The following is a 6,000-nucleotide window of genomic DNA, read 5'->3' as shown; positions in this document are numbered from 1 at the left end:
AGGGCGATGGTCCGGGCTGTGTTGATGTGGTATTGATGGCCGTGTAGGGAGACGGTCCGGGTTGTGTTGATGTGGTGTTGATGGCTGTGTAGGGAGATGATCCGGGCGGGTGTGAGGTGTCTGGTCATAGGTGTCAAACCTACAGTAGAACATATTCAGCTCGTTTGCAATATGTTTATTGCTGTCGATACTGGGGGACGGTGTCTTGTAATTAGTGAAATCTTTTAAGCCATTCCACACTGATGCAGGGTCGTTAGCTGAAAACTGGTTTTGCAGCTTTTTGGCATAGCTTTTCTTAGCCACACCAATCTCCTTTGTCAATGTGTTCCTGGCCTGATTGTACAGGATCCTGTCACCACTCCTGTAAGCATCCTCTTTGGCCTGACGAAGCTGTCTGAGTTTTGGTGTGAACCATGGTTTATCATTGTTAAATGACAAGTAGGTCCTGGTAGGGATGCATAACTCCTCACAGAAACTGATGTATGATGTTACAGTCTCTGTGAGCTCGTCCAGATCTGTGGCTGCAGCTCCAAAAACATTCCAGTCAGTGCATTCAAAACAGGCTTGTAAGACCTGCTCTGTGTCGTTGGTCCATCTCTTGACAGTCCTTAATACTGGCTTAGTAGTTTTAAGCTTTTGCCTGTAAGTTGGTATAAGATGAACCAGGCAGTGATCGGAGAGTCCTAGAGCTGCTCTGGCGACGGAGCGATATGCATCCTTTATTGTGGTGTAGCAATGGTCCAAAATGTTATTGGCTCTGGTGGGGCATGTAATGTGCTGTTTGAATTTAGGCAGCTCATGTGTGAGTTTTGCCTGATTAAAGTCCCCAAGTATGATAAAAACAGAGTCCGGGTGTTGTTGTTCTGTCTCTGTGATCAGATCAGCCAGCTGTTGCAGCGCAGTACTCACGTGTGCTTGTGGTGGAATGTAAACACAGACGAGAATGATCGAGGAAAACTCTCTTGGTGAATAAAACGGCTTACAGTTAATGAAAAGCACTTCCACATCAGGACAGCACATCTTCTTTAACACTGTTACATCCGTACACCACCTTCTGTTGATGTAAAAGCATGTCCCACCACCGCGCGTTTTGCCCGTTGACTCCGTATCGCGATCTGCTCTGTACAGCTGAAAGTCCGGTAGGTTTAATGCGCTGTCCGGAATGGCTTCGTTTAGCCAGGTTTCCGTGAAACACAGGACAGCAGAGTTGTTAAAGTTCTTGTTTTTGTATGTGAGCAGAAGTAGTTCGTCCATTTTGTTAGGAAGAGAGCGGAGATTCGCCAGGTGAATGCTGGGCAGCACCGTTCTGAAGCCGCGCCGTCTTAGCCTGACGAGCGCGCCGGCTCGCTTCCCACGCTTGCGCGTCTTGTAGCGTTTCCACAATGCGGCTGCTCCGCCGACCACAATGTTCCGCAAAACGCCACAAAAATCAAAATCCAGTTCTTGATTAGTTGGTGTGCACTGCCGAATGTTCAGCAGCTCGTCCCTGGTGTAACTGATCGTATTTGATAAACATAAAACAGGACAGACTAACAAAAACAGTGCAAACACTGGAGAGCCCCACACCGAAGCGGCCATCCGCGGCGCCATCTTGATGAGGTTATAAAATCATGCCAAAAGTTAGAAATCAATCTTTATAAATAATTTCTCAAACAGCATTAAAATTAAGCCTTTGAAATGTTTCTTTATCTATTCAACATTCAACATTTTAAAGGCTTACACCAATTCATACCATTTTAAAATGAAAAGTGTGTTTACATCTGATTTTGTTCTCCCATACTGAAACTGATATTCTATGCTCTGCATAAGTTCACAGAGTAAGAAACAAACTCTTAAGTGTTTAGTAGATTTTGCTCACCCATGCTCTAACTTACTGATATTCATGTTGTTTATTCAACTTTAAGGACTAAATCTCACTCTAGTGTAATGAGTTGCTTACTCTTAATGAAAAGGAGAAAATGTGTTCGATGATAAGCAACTTTAATGTAAGTGGTGATTTTTCTTGTTCTGGCATTACACTTTATATTACACAATTCATAACACTCTCATTGAGTTAGATATAAAACAGTCAGCTAGAACTGCAGTTTAACACAACCTGGGTTTGTTTAGAATGTCTGTAACAGAAAGTCTATTTGAATATGTTGCAGAACAGTTGTAAACACACTTTTCATTACTAAATGTTCTGAATTGTTGTAAGCCTTTAAAATGTTGACTAGACTAAGAAACATTTCAAAGGGTTCATTTTAATGCTGTTTGAGAAATGCATTTTACTGTTTCTTGAGATTTCTGACTTGTTGAATTTTTGTTAAACCGCAATTGTAGCAGACAGAGTTGATATAGAATGTCTGTAACAATGTCTTCTGTAATATAAAGTGTAATGCAAGAAAAAAAAATCACAATCAAGTTGCTTACCCAACAAATGTTTCCCTTTTCATTAAGAGTAAGCAACTTGTTGCATTTGATTGAGATTTAGTCCTTAAAGTTGAATGAACAACATGAATATCTGTAAGTTTGAGCGTAGGTGAGCAAAATCCACTAAACACTTAGGAGTTTGATTCTTACTCTGTGAACTTTTGCAGAGCATGCTTCACCACCAATTTTCAGGATCTTTTTGGAGGATGTCAAATCCATATTTGATTTCCTTGAGATAAGTGCTTTCAGGGAAAGAAGAATCCCTATTAGCACAGCAAAGACATCTGACATCCCTCAGACCATCGTACAACCTCTTCCTCTCACACCACAGCCGCATTCATTATTTCTTTTGGCAGAAGAATCGAGGTGTTCTTTTCTATGACTATCAATAGTCCAACATTTATTCCTTTCACTGCCTCTTCTGCCTTATTCAGAATAGCAGCGACTTTGTTGCTGCCTGCCGCTTTAGGTCTATATAGCATGAATACAACCAGCCTCTGAATGAGCTGAGAGAGGATCAGGTGAGCTCTACTGGTGCTTCTATTGGCTGTTACTTAAGAAAGTTGCTCTTCATTTGAATAAAGTTGAGGCATTCTCAACGTTGTCATGTTGCTCGACATGCCCACCTTATTAAAACAAAACTAGACAAATGTAGACAAAATCAGACAAAACAAAAGTAGACTAAATCCGACAAAACAAAACTAGACAAAATCAGACAAAACAACACTAAACAAACGAAGACAAAGTCAGACAAAACAAAACTAAACAAAACTAGACAAAATCAAACAAAACAAAAGTAGACAAAATCAGACAAAACTAAACTAGACAAAACTAAGCAAAAGTAGTAAAAAGTAGACAAGATCAAACAAAACAAAACTAGACAAAAGTAGACAAAATCAGACAAAACAAAAGTAGACTAAATCCGACAAAACAAAACTAGACAAAATCAGACAAAACAACACTAAACAAACGAAGACAAAATCAGACAAAACAAAACTAGACAAAAGTAGACAAAATCAGACAAAACAAAACTAGACAAAATTAGACAAAACAAAACTGGACAAAATGAGACAGAACAAAACTAGACAAAAGAAGACAAAATCAGAAAAAACTAATTAGACAAAACTAAACAAAAGTACACTAAATCAAACGAAACAAAACTAGACAAAATCAGACAAAACCTGACAAAACAAAAGTAGACAAAGTCAGACAAAACAAAACTAAGGTAGACAAAATCAGACAAAACAAAAGTACACTAAATCCGACAAAACAAAAGTAGACAAAGTCAGACAAAACAAAACTAGATGAAAATACACAAAATCAGACAAAACCTGACAAAACAAAGTAGACAAAGTCAGACAAAACAAAACTAAGGTAGACAAAATCAGACAAAACAAAAGTACACTAAATCCGACAAAACAAAAGTAGACAAACTCAGATAAAACAAAACTAGACGAAATCACACAAAATGAAACTAGACAAAATCAGACAAAACAAAAGTAGACAAACTCAGACAAAACTAAACTACACAAAACTAAACAAAAGTAGTCAAAAGTAGACAAAATCTAACAAAACAAAACTAGACAAAATCAGACAAAACAAAACTAGACATAAGTAGACAAAATCAGAAAAAACTATATAGACAAAACTAAACAAAAGTACACAAAATCACAGACTGTAAACTACAGACAGTGGCCTAAAGGATAAGGCATTAGCCTTCGAAGCTGGGGATTGTGGGTTCAAGTTCCACCTGGGTTCTCCTTGATGGAGTTCATTTTAAGTTGGCTGTGCAAGACAATCCAGTGTGACCTTCAAAAAGCTAGGTTCATACCCTTAGGTCAAAAAGACATGACAATGGAAAACTTCTCAGAGAAGTTTGAAAATAGCCTTGTCTGGAATTTGAAACTCAAGACCAGTCACAATATACGCGAGAACCATACCCCAGGAGCAATGAGACACGAATGTGGATGATTGCACAAAGAACATGTTTGTCCATTAGTTGCACACATCTTATTTGACGGAATGCAAACTGGCGTCGAGATCCTAAAGTGCAGTTTTCCATGCGTTGGCATCTTGTTGAATACATACAAGAGATCCATGACAAAAGTTTGGCGAAGCGGCCCAGTGGCCTAATGGATAAGGCATCAGCCTCCGGAGCTGGGAATTGTGGGTTCAAGTCCCACCTGGGTCGTCTTTGAAATCTTACTTCAGGTCGGGAGTAATGTTTGGTAGATGAAACACAGTAGCTGTGAAATCCTTCTTGAGATGTGTTTGCATGTTGTTAACTTCCTGCATGCTCATGCATTTTACCTGTTATGACTAAAAGGATAACAAGATACCTAACGCGAAAGGTCATTTTGATTCCTGCATGGTGCCTACAGAGAAGAGACTGTGTAGAAACACAAAAATGGTGTTTACATCTAAAGCTGGTGGGTTGTTCAGAATCCAAAAGCAAATCAACAACCGAATCATTGCCGCTCCTTTTTTTGTCTGTGTAATTGTACATGTTAGACTGATTTAGATCAGAAGTCCACTAAATGTTCATTCACTAAAGTCACTGCAAATGTTGCTACAACTAACACCATAGAGAGCACAGCATCACCGCTTTTTCTGCAATAGGTGTAGGGCTCGTCCAGGATTTGAACAAAGGACTTCTCACACCCTAAGCCAGAATCCTACCCCTAGACCAACAAGCACCTGTAGAAGCACTCTGCAGTGCCACAAAAAATTCAGTGAAACTGATCCAATCTACTATTTGTTCATGTTGTTCTTGTCACGTGTGTCAGCAACTCTCTGGAGGCATATTACAGTTCACTGGTTATAAACAACAGCCCAGTGGCCTAATGGATAAAGCACCAGCCTTCGAAGCTGGGGATTGTGGGTTCAAGTCCCACCTGGGTTGTGGTTGATGCAGTTACTTTTAAGTTGACTGTGCAAGACAATCCAATGTGACCTTTAAAAAGCTAGGTTCATACCCTTAGGTCAAAAAGACATGACAATGGAAAACTCCTCAGAGAAGCTGTTTTGTCATTAGGTGTACACACCAGATCGTCTAAATGCAATATGGCATAGGGATCCTAAAGTGCTGTTTTCTGAGTTACAAGAACTTCCTGAGCCATACAAAAAACAAGGAGAATGCTAGTATTGGTCCAGTGGACGAATAGATAAGGCATCAGCCTTCGAAGTTGGGGATTGTGGGTTCAAGTCCCATCTGGATTGTGTTTGTTAGGTTACATTTAAATTGTGTGAAAAAATCCTGACTGCTCTCAGTTTATGAAAGCTTATGTGTGATGATCTGAGGACAATAGTTAGCTTCAAATTCTCAGACTTGCTGCACACATCAATTAAGATTCATCCAATCTTGCTTGCATCTCACTGTCACGTTACAAACCTAAAAGGTTCCACTAAGCTCTAGTAATGGAGATCTTGACTTCAAGTACCCCGTGGCTTTCAACTAATGGTCTCATGTTAGGTGGATGATGATGAAATGCAAACAAGGAAATAGCTGCAGAAAGGTTGTGATTTCAAGTTAATGAGAGTGGCCTTGTCTGGAATTTAAAACTCAAGACCAGTCACACCATACGCGAG

At 39.6% G+C, this 6,000-nt stretch overlaps 2 non-coding genes across 2 annotated transcripts; both read left to right on the top strand.

The window, feature by feature from the left end:
• Positions 1-4,530: 4,530 nt before the first annotated feature.
• On the top strand, positions 4,531-4,603 carry trnar-ccg (transfer RNA arginine (anticodon CCG)). The gene has a single exon. It is a non-coding gene; the product is annotated as a tRNA-Arg (tRNA).
• Positions 4,604-5,241: 638 nt separating this feature from the next.
• On the top strand, positions 5,242-5,314 carry trnar-ucg (transfer RNA arginine (anticodon UCG)). Its single transcript has one exon. It is a non-coding gene; the product is annotated as a tRNA-Arg (tRNA).
• Positions 5,315-6,000: the final 686 nt, after the last annotated feature.

This window comes from Danio aesculapii, chromosome 4 (genome assembly GCF_903798145.1).
Source record: "Danio aesculapii chromosome 4, fDanAes4.1, whole genome shotgun sequence".
Lineage (NCBI taxonomy): Eukaryota > Metazoa > Chordata > Actinopteri > Cypriniformes > Danionidae > Danio > Danio aesculapii.
This window is presented reverse-complemented; position numbering and strand designations above follow the sequence as displayed.